The 19,644-nt window shown below is 42.6% G+C and overlaps 1 protein-coding gene and 1 long non-coding RNA gene across 4 annotated transcripts in view; both read right to left on the bottom strand.

Annotated features, from left to right (window-relative positions):
• PDLIM7 (PDZ and LIM domain 7) overlaps positions 1-19,644 on the bottom strand; it is a 155,429-nt gene that overhangs the window by 69,688 nt on the left and 66,097 nt on the right. The gene's annotated exons all lie outside the window — the stretch shown is intronic.
• LOC120932208 lies at positions 4,506-6,826 on the bottom strand. The gene is made up of 3 exons (XR_005747935.1): positions 5,840-6,826; positions 4,803-4,819; positions 4,506-4,581 (listed from the first exon to the last, which is right to left on the bottom strand). It is a non-coding gene; the product is annotated as an uncharacterized LOC120932208 (long non-coding RNA).

Raw genomic sequence — 19,644 nt, 5'->3', positions numbered from 1 at the left:
CAATGGGCATTTAGCATTTGAATGACAATAGTGTGGTTTAATATCAGTTTTGACCCATGTTCCCTGAAGGCTCCACAGAGACAAAGGGATTCACTGGAAGCCTGAAAAAGATACTTGAATGCACTGCAAAGTTATAGGCCAGGGCATGCTACCTTTCATTTGGAAAGAGGAAAACCTGTTGGCTTGCTCATCCACAATCATAAATCCCCCCACCCTCATTTTTGTAATACAGGGCAAAGCTACATAGGTGATTTCTGGTCAACCTAGAATTTTAGTGTTTATGGGTAAATAACAGTAAGAGCACATAACAAGAGAATGTACAGTTGATTTTTCTTAATATAGATAATATAAAAGCAAACTCTCTAATATGGATTTGAAAACCTAATTTAGATTGAAAATTAATTTTCATATTGAACAGTGTATAATACTATGGCTAGTAAACTACCACAAACTTTTATGAAGTATCTGACTATAATATTAAGACAAAGCTTTTTGTACCCTTTTGGTTTTGAAAATTGAAATGGGAGTGGGGGGGGGGGGGTTAATTTTATTTTTTGCAAGACTTTGTACCTGAAATCCTAGTAGGTGTCCCTGAGCAACCAATACAATAGGCCTACCGTTTTAGAAGTAAAAAAGGAAAATGTGTGCCCCATGGGTGGCTGCCAAAGTCTATCATGTAAAAGTAAAAATGACAACTGGAACCTAACCAGGTTGCCACTGGCAGCACCCCATTTTTTTCCTTGGGGTTTCTATGCTTCTATTTTAATACAAAAACCTAGTATTATAAAAAATTAACACATTACATATAGTGAAGTTAGATTTTAGATTTACTGGTCTTTTTATATTAACTGAGGAAAAAGTCTTCTGCCATCAGCTGTGATTTCAGCTGATACTTACCTCATTCTTTTCAGTTGCTCATCATCAGGGTCTTGCACTGCAATTAGTGAGAAAGGACAGAAAAAGAACAGACATAAAAAAGAAGAGCATGAGAGAAGATAAAGGAATGGACAGTAGGTAAAATTGTTGGGAGAAGGGTAACCTCATGTCTTTTGTTCTTGTAAGACACCAATAAGCACATTGATGGTAAAGTTAATACTAAGATGGAGTAGGCTAGGGGATATACAGTAGATATTACTTTTGAATGTTTCAATAATGAAGGTTTTAATGTCTTCTGTAGTTCTGTATGGTTCAGAGACTGTACTCTCGCTGAGCTGCAGTTCTCACACTAACAACTGGAATCAATCAGCGTAGTTCTCAACCATGTGGTCAATCGCAATCTCATCATTTCCAATCATGATGATCACATGAAGTTTATTTACAAACAAAACCCCGTGTGCACACAGCGTGACAAAAGTTTTAAATTTGATTAAGAAATGTTAAGTGTAAAAGAAAAATGTTAAGTGCAAAGTACGGTAATCAAAATCTTTGTCCATTGTCAGATTATACATTATATATGTACAGAATTTACTAGCACAATTGTTTAGGTAGTCAAACTGGTCAGGTGATTGTCAAGGTCATAAGCGTGCGCAGAGGGAATGCCAGGTGTGCCTGGGCACACCCTAATCACCCTGTGCTGAGCAGATTCCCCCTGCTGCTTGGTTGCGAGGAAGACTGGGGAATCTCTGTCCCCAGTCCCTTTCTTTGTCTCAAAAGTGATACATCTGGGGCCTGTTTAGACCCTGATATTTCACCAAAGCCCCCAATGGGGCACCAAAAAAATTGTAAAAACAATAATAAAAATTATTGTATAAAAATATTATTAAAAAAATAATGCAATTATAAAAAAAAAAACTACTGACATGAACCTCTGCCCTACTGACATCGTCCACTGCTCTACAACACTGTCCATTGCCCTATATATTTATAGGAGATGTGTGTTTGAGCTTTGGGGTGCACACCCTAATGCAGGGTTTGACAAATTTGCTTGGAATCTATGAGCCAGCTAAGAAAGTTAGGAGCCAGAAAATGCGCCCGGTCCCGACAAGCTCGCGCGCAGAAGCAAACACATACGTGAGTAGCGCCTGCATATGTAAACGGTATTCGAACCACACATGTGAGGTATCACCGTGATCGTTAGAGCGAGAGCAATAATTCTAGCTCTAGACCTCACCTGTAACTTAAAACATGCAACCTGTAGAATTTTTTAAACGTCGCCTATCGAGATTTTAAAGAGTAAAAGTTTGTCGGTATTCCACGAGCGGACGCAATTTTGAAGCGTGACATGTTGGGTATCAATTTACTCGGCGCAACATTATCTTTCACAATATAAAAAAAAAATTGGGATAACTTTACTGTTGTCTTATTTTTTTATTAAAAAAAGTGTACTTTTTCCCCAAATAAATGCGCTTGTAAGACCAGTGCTCAAATACGGTGTGACAGAAAGTATTGCAACGATCGCCATTTTGTTCTCTAGGGTGTTAGAATAAAAAAATATATATAGAATGTTTGGTGGGTCTAAATAGAGGGAAGGAGATGGCAGTGAAAACAGTGACAAAACACATTAGAACGGCTGTTTTACTTGTAATGCCAACGGCCACCACCAGATGGTGCCAGGTCACAGAAGGAAGCTTGGGCCTTCACTAGGCCGCAAAGCCGTGGCCTCAATTACCGGCCTGCGGCGATCGCGCGGCGGGGGAGCGCACAGAGACACAGGATCCTGTGCCTCCGTGTGCCCCCGCCACACGACGGCCGATAATTGAGGCCACGGCTTTGCGGCCTCAATTACCACGGGCGCCAGGTCACAATTTCTTGTCGCAATTGCGACCGGATTTTGTCGAGCCCTGCCCTAATGCAATAGGCTGCGCACACCTATGGTCAAGGTAATTAATGCATAGTAAGACTGCTAAAGGGTATATGGTTAGGGCTATTGTATTTTTTTATGTTTATTTTTTATTTTACAAACAAATAATTTATTATATGACAAATGATCTCTGAGTGTTCTGGGTCAGCTAAAGACAAAGCATAGGGAATTGTTTGGAGTTTAGAAGATTGTGAAACTTGTACCCAATTGGTACTGGAGCTGGAGTCCAACATTAAATTTCCAAATACAGTACTAAAAAGACTGTCTATAATTACAAATGTTTGCTTTGCAAAATATTGTTTGCTCCGTACACACTGTTATTTCCAATCAAATAAAACCTGGCAACCATTTTCGCACTTTTACAAGACTAGGATGCTCTGTGTGGTTTTGTTCTGTCTAAGAGTGCCAACATTCCATAGTTACTGTATAGTACAACTGATTGATACGAAATCATTAGAAGTAAGCTGCTCACCCATCCTTTGAAATCAATATGCTGAATCCACCCCTAGAGAATCACTCCCTCTGTGGAAAAGTACTTTACAAAATCCCCACATCTACCCCTCAACTCATGTAATTCACTGTATTCCCCAACTCTACCCCTCCACTCATGCACTGGAATCCCCATCTCTACCCCTCAACTTCTGCACTGCCAAACTTTAGCAAACCTCTGCTCCTCCTCAAACATCCCACTCTAATAGTGGATGCTTATATATCTATTGACTGCCACACCATAGGCTGCCACTTTGGTTATTGGCTTTCCCACTGTAATGACAGCCACTTGTCACTGCACACACCTATCCCATAAACTATTTTGGAGGAGAAATATCCTCTCCAAATGTGTGGTTCTACTAGACATGTACAATATTCTGTGCAGTAAGGCATGTCAGTAGGGACATTTGGGAACAGGAACAAACGTTAAATATTTAGCCTACAGCAATGAACAAAAATTCTTATTTGATAGCTGCCAGTTCCACAAACCATATTTCAATAACTTGCTATGGCAGTGGAAGTATTTCTTCTAGCTCTAGTTTTTATATTATATGGTTTTCTGTACTGTCAGATGTCAAATCACATCTATTGTTAAACATCCTAAAGCAGTGAAGAAATGGTTTCAGGAATTCAGTGGATTTTGCAAACCCCTTAACATTTCATTAACAGAACACACTTCGTAAAGAACATGAATTTACAGTTATTAGCCACCAGGATGCTTCTGACAGCACTAAAGATATTTGTGTGCATGGGCAATATTAGGCCATATATAAGAGGGAAAAACTCCCCTGCAATTCAGTGGTATATATGGGACAACAGCCACTATGTTGGCTCACTGCTCATATAGTATAGCTGAAAGCTTATGTGGCACATCCATGCAGATAGACTTACTGAAATCTGTGCCAGTGAGCTGTGCCAGGATGCGGAAAGAGCGGGACTGAGTAGTCCCTGTACGAGGCTTCCAATCCTCGGTGTCCTCCATCAGCCTTTTTTTACTTGAATCATTAGGGAGGAAGGCTGGTTGGTAATCCATCCTAAGAGAGTGCCTGTCGTTGGAACAAATGGAGGAATATGGAGGGAGAGGGGTGGGAGGAGGTGGAGAATACAGGTAGCCGTTAAAATTATTTTAGTGTTACTCACAAGGCAACACAGCCTATGCAACACTACAGGCTTCACCAGTCTTTTTGGGGAGCACTTACTTGTCGTCTAAAAGAAATGCGTCAAAAGAGGGATGGTTCACTCCGTTGAAGACCTTGGAAACGTCGTTCTGCGCTTTGGGGTTTATGCCAACGCTATGAGAGCGAAGAATGTTACATACACAGAAACCCTTGGGTTGTATGACAACATATGTACCAAGAACACATAACTGCCACTACTTTCAATGACATCCCTGATCCCAGCAGCAATTTTCTTTGTCAACATGCAGACAAATGTATTAGGTGCAAAGGCTCATAAAAGTGAACACACATATATATATATTAGTAAAACACAACAATAACTAATGCTTACTGACTTTTCTATGTTCTCCACCTGCAAGAGAAAAAAAAGGAGGGAGAGGAAAAAGGAAGGGAGGAAAAAAGATAAATAGGTTAAAAAAAGAGGAAAATCTAGTATACACATCTTTTCCAATCTAGATCTCTTTCTCCAGGCTGATAGATGATAAAAGATAGATGGACAGATAGATGGACAGATAGAGGGACAGATAGAGGGACAGATAGAGGGACAGATAGAGGGACAGATAGAGGGACAGATAGAGGGACAGATAGAGGGACAGATAGAGGGACAGATAGATGTTTCCATACACTATAACCTTTCTTAAAGGGACCACATCAGTGCATTGTGTCATATAGCCAAACCAGTACTAGCATTTATGCGTTGTTTTAAGTGGTGCTTATGAGAAGGTGAAATGAAGTGTCTTGTTGGTTGTTGCAGAAAACAATTCTCTCTCATTGTCCAGCAGTCTTCTTGAGCATCCACAATTATAATACATCAGCATACAGCATTCAACATACAATGCAATATATATAGCCCCCAGACAGTGCAATCTCAATCAATTTCTACACCTGATGATTTATAATTATTGATTGGAGAAAGGCAAAACCATTGCAGTGCACAAAGAAAAGTGGCTTCATTCAGTGCAACACTCACAAATATATGTGCTTACTCCTGGTTGTACGCATTTACGTAGATGAAGTGTCATTTTTCTCAGCCCAGTGAATTCAGGACTATTGCTCACAGTCTGGTATAGCAAATGCTGATCTCCACCCCTCGCCAGCACACACCACCCTAACATATATTCCTTCCAAGAGCTGAAGAGCTGTTTGGAGATTGCGCTGTGTAGTATACCCCTCCTCTATGAATTTCAAATCAGATATTAGATGTGCGCATCAGTCACTTAAAAATATGTACAGACCACTCAGACTAGAAGAATCTGTAACCAACCTTAACCCCGTCTTTCACATTACATAATTGCTACACTGGACCTATGTACATCTAACCATTGATACCACACAAAGAAACCAAGAAAGTATTAGAAAAGCCCTGAAATACCTGTCTGGACAGAAGAAGGATGTGAAGAGCTTCAATACGTGCAGAGCTTCTGTCACTGATCCTTTATGCTGTCAGCCTCAATATAGCTACAGGTCAGATTACTCCAGCCCTAGTAGGGCTCTTGCAGGAGGATGCATTGCAGTACCCCACCCCTAATACTCTGCTAAGAACATACAGAGGAGGGGGTACAGGAGCCTCTGCTTCGAATTTCAGTGCAACTCCCACAGTAAACAAGACAGCTTCCAATGTGTTAACAGACACCTGTCGTCAACACTCTGGGAGTCAACTCACCTTACATTCTATGGCGCACATTGGGCTGTGCATACTCAAGAACACATGATGTCATACAAAATAAAGTATGATGAAAATGCAAGGAACACATCAACAAGTAAACTGACGGATATGAAGATATGTGGGGGACTGGGACTAAGAGGTCAGCAACAAGACCGACCAATTATTAGTGCCACCTAGCTGCAAAAATAATGCAGCATGATTTCTGGTAATGCAAAAGAAAACTCTCCACCGCCTCGAAAAATCATTAGACATTATATTTGCTTTTGAAAAAACCCAGAATTAAAAAAGCTCAACCATGTTTAACATATTGCATATATGTTCAGAAAAATAGGTACAGAATTGGAATTTCTCTCCTTTGTTGCATATCACCAGTGCTGCTACATATAGCACTCTAGCAACTGCTGAATGGATTCCCCCATGACAACAATGGACCGTGCTTGAGCTCCGTAAAGATGAGTGATAACGTGAAAACAGAAGTCTTAAGCTCCGTACATATGGGCCAAATATCGGGCGGCAACAGAGACATTCAGCCCATGAGTACGGCAGCTGGTTCAAAGGGGCATGACCGAAAAAAGGGCCATGACTGAAAAAGCCGACTGGCTCCCGTTCAGCAATCTGACCGGAGTGTTTCTTTAGGGGGGGGGACTGTACCCCTGTCAGAACACAATCGAACAGTAGGGGAGATCGCTGTACTAACATACTTGAGCTTTTTTTTTTGTTTAGCCTGGTGGGCTGAACGAAAAAAAAAAACCCTAGCCGTGTGTACCAGGCTTTACAGTCACGGGGCACCACATTGAGGCATTTAATTCACATATAAAAAAATTGCATAGGTGTCTAATAATTTTCTCACACTATACAGTAATTTAACCACAGCAAGCATTTACTTCTGATCTATTGTCATATGCTGTAGAAATCATTATCGCCCCTTTCTTCTGCTCTCTTCAATAAACTTACAATTAATATCAACCGGAATCTAGCAACATTTATAGGAACACCCCTGTGGATCTTTTCTCTGAACAGGCTTTCACATATAAATTCTGAAAAAATAATAAGATAATCTGCATGCAGAACATTAAAGGGGTTGTAAAGGTACATGTTTTTTCACCTGCATTCTATGCATTAAGGTGAAAAAACATCTCAGCATTAGCTACCCCACCCCCCCCCCAGCTACTTACCTGACCCTTCGAATGTCCCGCGGTGTGAACGCACAGGCTGGCTTCTCGGCTCAGTCACTGGTTGATTGAAAGCAGCAGAGCCTTTGGCTCGCGCTGCTGTCAATCATATCCAATGACGCAGCGTGCTGGGGGGCGGGGCCGAGTGATACAGTGAGTGGTATCACAAGAGCGCGCCCGCAAGAACTTTCCACCATGCGAGGGAGCTTACATGAGGGTGGGAAGTTCTTGCGGGGGGGAGCCAAGACAGACGCCGATGGACCCCAGAAGACCACTGTGCAAAACGAGCTGCACAGTGGAGCCAAGTATACCATGTTTGTTATTTTTTTTAAAAAATTCTCTTTAGTGATCCTTTAAACTGATGGGTGAAATAGGCTCTAAATTGAATTCTAACTAGTCAATCAAAATACTTTTCCCTAAAAAAACAGCACATAAATGCAGGAGGTTCACAAGAAGTGTAGATGAATCAGTTAATCAAAAAAGAGAACTAAATGAAGGAGTTAAAAACAGGCAGATGCGAAAATGACAGGCAATCGTGATGTGAAAACATCAGCACTTGACACGCACACAGTCACTCTGTATCATGCAGGGATCTGTACAGCATGTATTTCTAAGTCGCCTGCAGCTGGTCCGTGACAGCCGCACAATGGTCACACTCAGCACTGCTCTGCCTGGTTACTAGGATACAGGATGCTTATTACCTAAAAACATCAGCTTCTATTCAGTCCGCGCACACTACACTGCGATACACGTCCAGACCCCCAGATTCTCTCCCAAACGATCGCATTCTATGAAAACAGTCATAGGATGTACACTAGATGGACATGGACAATTTCTATAGTAACCAAACAGATAAGAATACCACCAAAACGGCAAACAAAAAGGAAATTGTAACAAAACCATAAGAACTATTACTAACTGAAAGGTCAACATTTCAAAGGATCATTTTAACAGATCTTAAGTTATAATAAAAACATAAAAAATTGGCAGTTGGATACACTACAGAGATACTTTAATATCCACCATTTGATTACACATATCCTTCTGCTAATATGAATACATCTACAGATATCAGGGGCCTTTGAAAATTGTCATTTATTTTTCATTTGCACCTCTTTGGTTTTTAAAAAAGGAACATTAAATGGTTTTTAAAAAAGGAACATTAAATGTATGGTTAGGCAAAAATATTTTTCATCTGCGCTAACAAAACAATGAAAATCATGTCTCCAGCCTTTTGGTCCAATGCTCAATGCAAAAAAAGTTGTAACTGCAGCCAAGAGGTAACTAATCATTTCAGCAGAAGATGCAAAGAAGCAAGTACTACTCTGTTCTAGTCCAGTGAGTGAACAGTGCCACCTGGTGGCCATAGGTGGAATTCTACAAATTGTTCAACTACTGTAACTGCTGCTGCTACTGTTCCAATTTTATATTGGAACTCAATACAGTGTACACGGTTTAGCAAAGTGCCTGCTTTGCTCTGTGGCATGTATATTATCTGGTTCTAACATTTCTCAATTCATACAAAGCTTCCACGGGAACTGCTCACAGAAGCATTAAAGCTGAACTCTAGGATGCATCTGTATTGCATACTTACATTGGTCCACAGTGGTACAGTGTAAACATTTTAATGTTTATATGCAACTTTAGTAATTGTTAAACCTTAATTTTTTTTAACCTTCCATCTATTAAATGTTCTGCCAGTAAATATCTTATACAGCCTATTTCCTGTTTCTTGTCTGGTAAAAAGCCTAGGATAATGACATCAAGCACTGCTCTCTCTCACTCTTGTGAGAGTTTGCCAGAAAGGGAGGGGGTGAGTCAAAAGAGGGCCAATGAAAGCTGCAGAGCTGGAGGTGTGTGTCTGTGTAAATCCAGGAAGTGAACAGGCAGCAGCTTCAGCTGCCCACAGTTAAAATGGATGCAGCCCGATTTGGTGGAGGGAGATTTCTGCAGCATATTTGGCAAATACAGAATCACAGTATATATAAAATAATATGCAAAGTGGTTGGATGGAAGCTTCAGAATGACAAAATGTTTTTATTACAAATTATGTAAGCAGACTGCAGTTCCTCCTTAACACTGAAACCTGCTAGTTGGGTCCCATCTGATCAATTCCATGTTGCAACATGAGATCTAAATCATTAAATGTTACTCCCAGAGCTCCCCCTGCACCAAAGCACCCACCCATGTTGAGGGCATGGGGCCTGGCATGGTTCAGGAGGGGGGGCACTTACTCTCCCCCTCTTTTCCTGGCCTGCTAGGTGCATGCTCTGATAAAAGTCTTGTATGGATTTTGGGGCGACCCCACGCTATTAAACCTAAAGTTCTGCTGTGGATTTGGGGAGTTTTTAAAAAAAAAATTGGCATGAGGTTCCCCCTAAAATCCGTACCAGACCTGAAAGGGCCTGGTATGGATTAGGGAGGGGACCCCCATGCAGTTTTTTTTTTACAAATTATTTATTGCTGGCAATGGTTTTTTTTTTACATTCAGCTGTCAGCGGGCAATCACAACTGTTGAACAGCTACTACAGTGGAAAATTAGGGAAAATGTGCACTGGACATGTGTGAACCTAGCCTTACGTGATAGAAAGATCGAGGTTTCTCTAGATATGTAAACAATCTTTTTTTTTTTTTTTAGTACTGAGGCGCTATATTGTATGAACATATGTTCAATTGTTCTGTGCTCTGTATATGTCTGAACGCTACAATTCCTTTTCTATATATGTAAAAAAAATACAATTTACCTTTAAAAATAATTTCTTGATGTCCATAGATTTTATGAAGATATTTTTCAGGAAAAAGTTCACTCCATAAAAACTATGAACAGAATCAATTGTTGCCTGGAAATCAACTGTTTTGAGATTAGGTAACCATAAAATTAAAAGAAAAAGTAAAAATAAAATTGAAAAAGAAAAAGAAAAAAAAAAGTAAAAAAAAAAAAGAAATTCACACAAACTAAATAATATACACCAATTTGGGTTATTTTTACCATAGAAATTTAGCAGAATACACATTGTCCTAAATCTATGAAGAAAAGATTATCTGCTAAAGATTATTTTGCAAAATGTTATAACAGAAATTAAGAAAAACATTGTTTTTTTTTCAAAATTTACAGTATTTTTGCATTGATCTAGCAAAGAATAAAAAAAAACAATAGTGTTTAAATTCCCGCCAAAAAAAAGGATAAAGGTTTTGTTTGTTTACATTGTTGCATGCCTGAGTAATTATCATCATTCAAAGTGTGACAGCGTTAGAAACTGAAAATTGGCCTGGACTGGAAGGAGGTGAAAGTGTCCGGTATTGAGGTGGTTAAAATGATACTCAGCAAACAGTGTTGCCACCACCAATTTTAAGTCTTATGGGATTTAAAAAAATTAAAATAAAAAATCATATCCAGATGTGTCCATAACTTATTCTGGGCCAACATGCTGTTTTCAGCTTGCTACTGTCCCTCAGCACTGGAGTACAAACATGAGAAGAGACGTGAGGCAATCAAGATTCCTGTGTACAGATAACCTGACAGCCAGACAGTGATCTCATTGCTTGACTAAATGCACCCACTGAGTCAGCATTAGTCTTCATGATGTCTCCATACAATTCTGCAGAAATCTTACCTTCCTGAAAACTAAAAAATAAACAAAAGGTGCCATGGTTAACCAGAAAAAGCTCCCCTGCTGAAGGTTTGAGTATAATGAGATCCCTCGGTTCATTGCTCCTGGTAATGCTAGCCACAAGGGTTACAATCTTATTGTAAAATCTCCTTCAGACCTACTAACAACTATGTAAGTGTCTGTCTGATTGTATACAATCTAAATTACGTTTTCAGCTACATTCTAATATTAGACACTTCAATCACCATTATTTTTACTAGATATTTACTTAGAAACCCCAAACATAATGGCAGAGATTTTCTAAAAAATGCCTCTGTCAGATGAGGAGAGGAGAAAGCTGGCTGGTCACATGATCGCCGGGAATCGCTCAGAAATCAGGTATAGACTGCTTTCTTTTTATAAATCACACACACAGGGGCACTTGTCATTACCGATACTATTAAAGAGGTCCCACTTTAAGCTTGGACCCATATATATTTTTTAAATCAAAGGCCCTGGAGAAAAAAATATGTTGGTTGAATTTTAGGGCACACAAAGACCATATAATTCACAATTATACATCAGACAGGAGGCTCATATCTTATGCATTATCTTTCTTTAATAATGCCCATAGCAGAAATACAACTTTTCAGTGATTCCAAATAGAAAACGTTTTACTGAAAGAAAACAGAAAAAACTACAATACCCAGCAGCCCTCAGGCTGGGTCTGCCAATCATGAGGCAGGACAGCCGGTATATAAGGGCCTGCCTCCCCAGAACCTTCCTCTTTCTTTCTGCTCATGGCAGAGATAAGTATTTCTATGTGTTATTGTTTGTCTCTGTTAATATCTTGATTTATAATATCTTGATTTATAATATCTGACTTATAATATAGACACCGGTGGCATTGTGGATAGTTTTTCACTATCTGCGGTGCGCCTTTATTTATTTTATTTAATTGTAATTTAAATATAATTTTATTGGTTATTTTATTGATTACTTTATTTTATTTGTTTTTTATTTAATGATATGATGTCGTTATGTAACATCCTTTTTGTGGGGACACACCTCTCCCCATTACTGTGTACATTTGTACAATTATGGAACTCATTATTGCGCTTAATGGTTGTTCTCTTGAAAAACTGTTGCTCGTTTACCTTGGTTGTCACCATCGCATTGTACCCCATTCCCGTCCTCCCGGTTGGGCTTTGGCCGATGCACATCCCATCCCGGTGCGTTCTGGCACACTATGCACAGTGTCTGACTGGAGGTAGGACAGCGCCATTTTAACACCTTGGCGCCTTTTCTACCTCCCTTCTTCTCCTTATCCGGACGCCGCGCGCCCTCTCCTCAGAGCGTCTCGTCCCTGAGGGGGGCGTGGCAGTGCGGGCCTGTCTCCACCAATCGCGCTTGTCGCACGGTTGATGCAGGCGTGTCCTGCAGGCCCCGCGTCCTCCAATCACAGCTCGGGAGACGTAATCTCGCGAGATTACGCTCCCATGAGCTAAGATGTCGTTCCCCGTCGCCGCCACGCCAGTGTGAGCGTGCGGCTATACGGGCAACAGCGCTCTGTTTAGATCGCAGTGATCTATGCAGAACGCGTGGAGGCCGTAGTCTCGTGAGACTACATCCTCAACTCCGGACCTTGTTTCCCCTGCATCGCTACGCCAGTGTAGGGTACAGGAATCTCTTCCCTCAATGTATTCTATACATTGTTGGGGGGAACGAACCGCCCATCAGTTCCTATTCAGTAAAGTCTCTGGGAATTTATTCCCTACAAATATACCTCCTAATAAATAATAATTAATGACTATTTATGAATAAATAAATATATGAATAAATAATTTATACAATCTATCTGATTGGATGAATAAATACATCAGTTCCTATTCAGTAAAATCTCTGGGGAATTTACTCCCTACAAATATACCTCCTAATAAACAATAAGAATTACATGACTATTTATGAATAAATGACTATTTATGAATAAATAAATATATATGAATAAATAATTTATACAATCTATCTGATTGAATGAATAAATACATTTATTAGATAATATTATTTAATGATATTGTTTAATCTATATTATTACATATAATAAATAACTATATACAAAACTTTAATATTCAATGTATAAATAAATTATACAAAAAATATGTATAGAAATTGTAATGAATTATACAAATATATTCTACAATTAATTGAATAATCATGACATTGTTCATGCTGGTCCCCCGGAGATGGTGGACAGTCCTAGGAGACCAAGTCTCGCCAGTGCTGCACAGTTGCCAAAACTGATAGGTAGACCAGCCTGGGCGGCCATGGCGTCGGTTACCCCCGCCTGCACCCCATATGTCCAGACCGCCCGGCAACGGTTTACCGCCCCTGAAAAGGGCTGGGCGTACGAAAACGCCGCCACGTTTCTGTGGCCTTGGACTCCCCGACAGGGGAAGTAAATAATATGTCCCAGGCAGTACCCTCCCAGGACTGCCGACCCACTGCCCTCCCAGACTCCAACCGACCCCTGAGCCTCGGGGAGATGCACATGCAGAGGCAGCGATCCGTTCGACGGACTAAGCCAGACCCATTCGTGGACTCTTCCAGAGTCATCCGCGGAGTCCGAGGCGGCTAACACCTTTGAGTCTGAGGATGAAGATGATGAGAATGATGATGATTGTTAGGGCAGTGGGCACATGGCGCTTTATGACGACGCCAACCCTGTATCCCAGGGTGACACTCTATAGAATCTCGTGGAGAGCCATTGTAGATATGCCATCCACACTCCGGTGACTGGGCACCCCTACCCGAGGTGGCCCATTATATCACATGATGGACCCGGAGATCGGTCGATAAAACTCACTGAAACATAGTAAGGGCGTAATACCCCCTTCATTTACCATTTATGGTTGTGCACACTCCCGAGGTGGACCCCATACCCTGGGGTATCCCACCAAACACGGGAAGTACCCCAAGCTGGGAATATAGAGGTCTTTCAGACCATACAGGACAAGGCCTTGGATCCTTGGGACCTATCACCATCATCCCAAACCTTAGTGAGCAGGCTATGCCACTGAACAGCCGACTGACCTATCTCAATTCGGGGCTGGGCCCAACGGGCAGTTGCCTCCTGGGATGCACGGACACTACGTGTCCGACAGGACACCGCCGCTCAATCTTAATGAGGCTTGTTCCCCAGCTGTCCCACCTAACCGAACCAGATCCCGGACCGGCCACCGAGGGCAGGTTAGTCGGGATCACACTGATTAAAGATATTCCAAGACGGTAGGGCTCTATGGCTCTATTCCAGTCCACATAAGCCCAAACGTCATTAAAAGTCTAACACAGTACAGTGGCGGTCTATCAGGATTATAGAGCCAGACATGGACCTAGTCCCTCTTTCCTCGGTCTTCAAACCCGAACACCGCCCTAATAGACAACGAGTTGCAGGACCTCTGGTTCAACCAAACGATAGTAAAAGCGGACCCGCTCTCCCGGGCTTCCTCAGCAACATCTTCCTGGTCAGGAAAGGACGGCGGGTATCGCCCAGTAGTAACTTGAGAAATCTCTCATAATTACTGTATCCGGTGGCGGCACTCTGCGGAACAAAAGAGTGAGGTTGATTATCTACTTGGACGACCTACCCTTAATGGCTCGTCCCCCTCGCCTGGCGTACAAACACGCATCCGAGACAACTCCCCATAGATCACGGGGAATCTATCCTCTCCCCATCTCAGGAGGTAGAGTTTTGGGGTTCTTGGTGGACACCAACCTAGCGATCCTTCGGCTATCCATGACCAATTGACCGCCATCTGCAAGAGAGCAGTATCGTGCTGGGCTAACGACTGGTATCCTTATGCACTCTGGCTCGCCTGGTCGGCCTGTTACCGGCGTTAATCCAGGCCATTTGTCCACCCTCTCTTCGCTATCGAGACCTCCAGAGACTCAGACCCTGCGTCTTTGCTAGGGGCTTCACTGGGCAGACGACGTCACTCTGGACACAGAAGCCATGTTTGAACTACGGTGGTGGCTACGTCAGGCCGGCAGACGGAACGGCAAGACCACCTTCAACTCCACGATGGATTCATCATGGAATAGGATGCCAACCACCTTGGTTGGGGTACTCGATGCGGTCCCTCGTCCACAGGAGGGGCGAGGTCCACGACGGAGTCTCTGCTGCACGTCAACACGTGGAGCTTCTGACGACCGTCTTGCCATCAGGAGTCTAATGCCACACACGTCCATCTACGGTGTGTTCTGGTGTATGGACAACGTAACCGCGGTCCAGTACGACCATCGCTTGGGGGGTCCCTGACCCAAAATCCTAGCGGATCTAGCAAGATCTCTGACATTTCTGCCTGGAACGCAACATCGTTCCGGTTGTGGAATGTACCCCAGGCACTTCCAATATGGTGGCGGATTGGAATTCTCGTTATCCGTCCGATTCCAGCGATGGGCGACCGCGCCGGTCAGTGTTCCTGGCCCTCGCTCACTTATGGGATCCTTTTCTCCCCTCTCCACCATCAGCTCCCGCATTGCGAACCTGAGAGCATCCGTCGTGCGGTTCACTCCGTGGTGGCCGACGCAACCATGGTTTTTCCCTCCTTCTGGGGATGACTATGGATCTCCCCAGGTTGCTTCCTCATCCCCCCAACTCCTCGCCAGTCTGTACAGGGATCTGCATCCTCTATTACGACGCACGTCCAACTTCTCTTCGCGCGGTTGGTTTCGGGGTGCCGGTCGCGGACAGCGACCTTTCTTGTATGGCTAGGATTCTAGATCGACATCTCGATCAACCGGGGGTCTCTAGGTTAATTGGTGATCAAAGACAGGTTAATCTCATGCAGCCGTTCGTCTAATGACCAACTACCTGGTGGACTCGGTTGAACCCGGGTGGTCCTATAGCTCCCCTAACGTCTACCGCGCTGCGATCTCGGACTACCGCTCCCTTGTAGACTTGCTACCGGTGGGTGAACACCCTTTGGTGTACCGACTTGGAAAGCGTTAAGTTCAACGCCCATCACGCCCAGAGTATCAGCACTCTTGGGATGTGAACGAGGGTCCTGACCACACGCTCGGACTGGGGGGACAATCTCACTCTGTCTCGAGGTTATTGTCGTTCAAACTGACTGTCCCCTCGTGTCTGATTCCGTCAAACGTATATCGGGCGTCACGGCGTTGGCCATTCCAGGCGTCGGATCCCGCCTCAGAGGGTCAGGTTTTTTCCGTCGTGCGTAGGACAACGACGGGATTTCAATTGGTTTTTCTACCCGTTCTTTCCCGCACATCGTACTCCGCGGTCTACGGAGTTCTTAGCCATTGACGGCCCCGCTGCGATCTTCGCATCTCTCCCTACTCCTCATTCCTACGTTAAACCTCAGTCTCCGGTTTCCTCGGCCACGCTAGCCAGAGGGGTACGGTCGGTCATGGAAATGGTAGGGTTTAACGTAATCCCGTTGGGTGCCCATCCCTCCAGTGGAGAGGTGGCTACTAGGTCATCACCCCGGACGGCTCCCTATAGGAGTTACGACTAGCGGCGGACTGGTAACCACGATTGCTTCCGCCAATTCTGCTTGGATCGGAGGAACACATATCTATGTCGATTTTGTAGTTGTTTCGTTTGTTATCATTTATATATACATTGTTATAGCTTTGAACTTGCATAAGATATGAGCCTCCTGTCTGATGTATAATTCGAGATTTTCCTAGCTTGTGACGGAAAATATTAATTATATGAAGACAGGAGGCGAGTATCTTCCCTCCCGACCCAACCCTATCACGATATTGTCTCTCTTGTTTCTAGGCTGTTGAACCACACATCCCACGAGTCTGAGGCGGATACGTCCCGGGAGTTCGGTTTTCACTATCCCCGTTGGGATTGATGTTTCCGTCTCGATCCATGGGTTTTAATTCACCGCGGATCGACAATGGGGTTCCTGCTGCGTTCCAGATCCGGAGTCAGGATACCGTTGGCTGAATCCTGTACCGAAGTTCCAGTTTGCCAGGGTCCCGGTGTTTCGAAATGTTTTGCGGTTCCAGGTTCATTGCCGATTCGCATCAAGAAAGAGGAAGGTTCTGGGGAGGCAGGCCCTTATATACCGGCTGTCCTGCCTCATGATTGGCAGACCCAGCCTGAGGGCTGCTGGGTATTGTAGTTTTTTCTGTTTTCTTTCAGTAAAACGTTTTCTATTTGGAATCACTGAAAAGTTGTATTTCTGCTATGGGCATTATTAAAGAAAGATAATGCATAAGATACTCGCCTCCTGTCTTCATATAATTAATATTTTCCGTCACAAGCTAGGAAAATCTCGAATTGTTTGTTACAATATAAACGATTATGTTATGCCGAGTAAATAGATACCCAACATGTCATACTTTAAAATTGCGTATGCCACTTGAATGGAGACAAATTACGGTACTGTACTTAAAAATTTCCATAGGCGAAACTTTAAAAGCCTTTACAGGTTACCAGTTTAGAGTTACACAGGGAGTCTGGTGCTAGAATTACTGCGCTCACTCCAATATTCGTGGCAATACCTCACATGTGTTCTGCGATTACCATTTACATACGTTTGCATTTGTGCATGAGCACAGGAATGCTTAAATGTTTTATTTTATTTTTTACACTCTTTTTTTTATTGAATCAACTTTATTGTAGACACAAGGGATGAACAACACCCCCTGTGGTACCTGGGGCAGTGACGAGTACTCTTTACTGAGAGATATGGGCTCTATTAGGCAGGCCATACATTATGCAATTTTCTTTCCATCAATCACAGGTTGAAGGAAAGAACATTGCTTGAATCTCCCATCAACACAGTCAGTGTTGATGATGAAATCCCTCCTACAGCACTATTGTGTTTTTCTGGTAAGGAATGTGGGGAGCCTTCCCAATCGGAAAAATACAATGATCACGGCCAGCGACCACAGCCATCAACAGTGATTGGGCAAAAAATAACCCAATAGGCTGGTTGTCAAATAATGGATCGACTTCAGTACCACTATCCTACCCATATTGAATTTCAATCTGTCTATGGCCAGCTTTAGATCCCATGTCTCTCTTTTTTTCTCAAAAGCATCTGATCAAATCAAGATTGACTTGATCAAATGTTTTACAAGCCAATAACGGCTTGTAAACAACAAAATGAAACTTAAAGTGACAAAATCCTTACCACTTTTGGTTTCATACACCATAGAGATGATTGGGGGATGAAAGTTCCTCTTTCATATATATGGTGTGCCGCCCCAACCAGCAGTTTCAATCCTGGGCTCCCTGATGAAATGGGAGAGCCTGGGAAGGTGGCAGAAGGGGGGGGAGCACATTCCTCCACATGTAAAAGTGATCCAGCAGCTGTATAGCCGCTCAAATCGCTTTTACATTATAAAGCATTACCAGTTAAAAAAAGATACCAGCTGCAGCCATGACTCTAGTAGAACCACTGAAACCCAAGGACGTATGGGTACATCCATTTGGGGGTAGTGGTTAAAGGGTTTAGTACAGAGATTGTACAATCAGACTGCAATGGGCAGGTTAAGAAACCTGCATGTTTATGGCCACCTTAAGGCTGGATAGGAAACAAACTGCAATCAGTTCTTAAGAAACGATCAAATATAGAAAGCAACAAGGGTGAAGGGCAAGTTAATGGACTGCATTACGACAAGGGCACCCACAAAAAAAACAACAACAACACCAGCCCTGTAAAAGAACAGCTCTATACTTACCCACACAAAGGTCTGTCAAAATGGGACCTGTAGCTGTGTCCATGCAGCTACTGCATCCCAACAGACATGAATGGAGCTGTCTGCATGGAACACATGCATCCCATGTAGGCAAAGAAAGCCATTTGCATAGCTGTACGGATAGATATGCCTATGTGAATAAGGCCTTAAGACGCTTGACGTTCACGTCTTAAAACTCAGGTATTCTGCAGTTCCCACTGTGCGCTGTGGTGACAGGGTCACTTTAAGTACAAGTGATTTGCTAATTCCACAGGATCCCCCAGTTCTGATTATTTTTTCACTTGTAACACACTGATCCTTATAAAATAAGCAGGGGACATTAGAAATAGATGATTGAACAGCTGCACTACAAATGTGGCAAGCCAGATATGACACAAATGGAGAAATGCTCTGGTTGAACTTAGTAATACTGCAATGCTGATATGTATTCCATTTCCTCATGTTAGAGTAGATCTGGTTTGGTTTAAATGGACATGCTGTACAGATAATTATGAGTTGTTGGAGCCAGCATGTCCCGCAGGCTACCATGTGGATTACATTTGTGCTGTATCCTATGTGTCATCATTAATGAATTAAAAGCTGACTAAATGAAAGCAGACTTTAGGAGATTTTATTTTGGTTAAACTGACAATTGTGCAGAGCCATTAGCTTAGCCAAGTGTTTCTCATTTACAGGTTCACAACTGAAATAATCTGTATGGTTCCATGAGAAAGTTACTACTACTACTACTAGCCAAAGGTCTCATGCACGCTGCGACTCTCAAATGGCCATTTTACAGGCGTTTGACTTGACAAGCAAAAATGCAGTTTTGTTTTCCTTGCATGCGATTGGGTATTTTTTGCTAAGGGAACAACCTCATTTACTAAGCTCTGGCACAACTGACCTTTGCAAAGTGCACAGTCTGTTTGCCTTTAGTAAATTAACCCCTATAACTTTTGCATAAGTGAAACAAATGAGGCATGTTTCCCTGCCAGACATGAGTGTCCTGTGTGAACCTCAGGACTGAAAC

This window comes from Rana temporaria, chromosome 3 (genome assembly GCF_905171775.1).
Source record: "Rana temporaria chromosome 3, aRanTem1.1, whole genome shotgun sequence".
Taxonomy (NCBI): Eukaryota; Metazoa; Chordata; class Amphibia; order Anura; family Ranidae; genus Rana; species Rana temporaria.
This window is presented reverse-complemented; position numbering and strand designations above follow the sequence as displayed.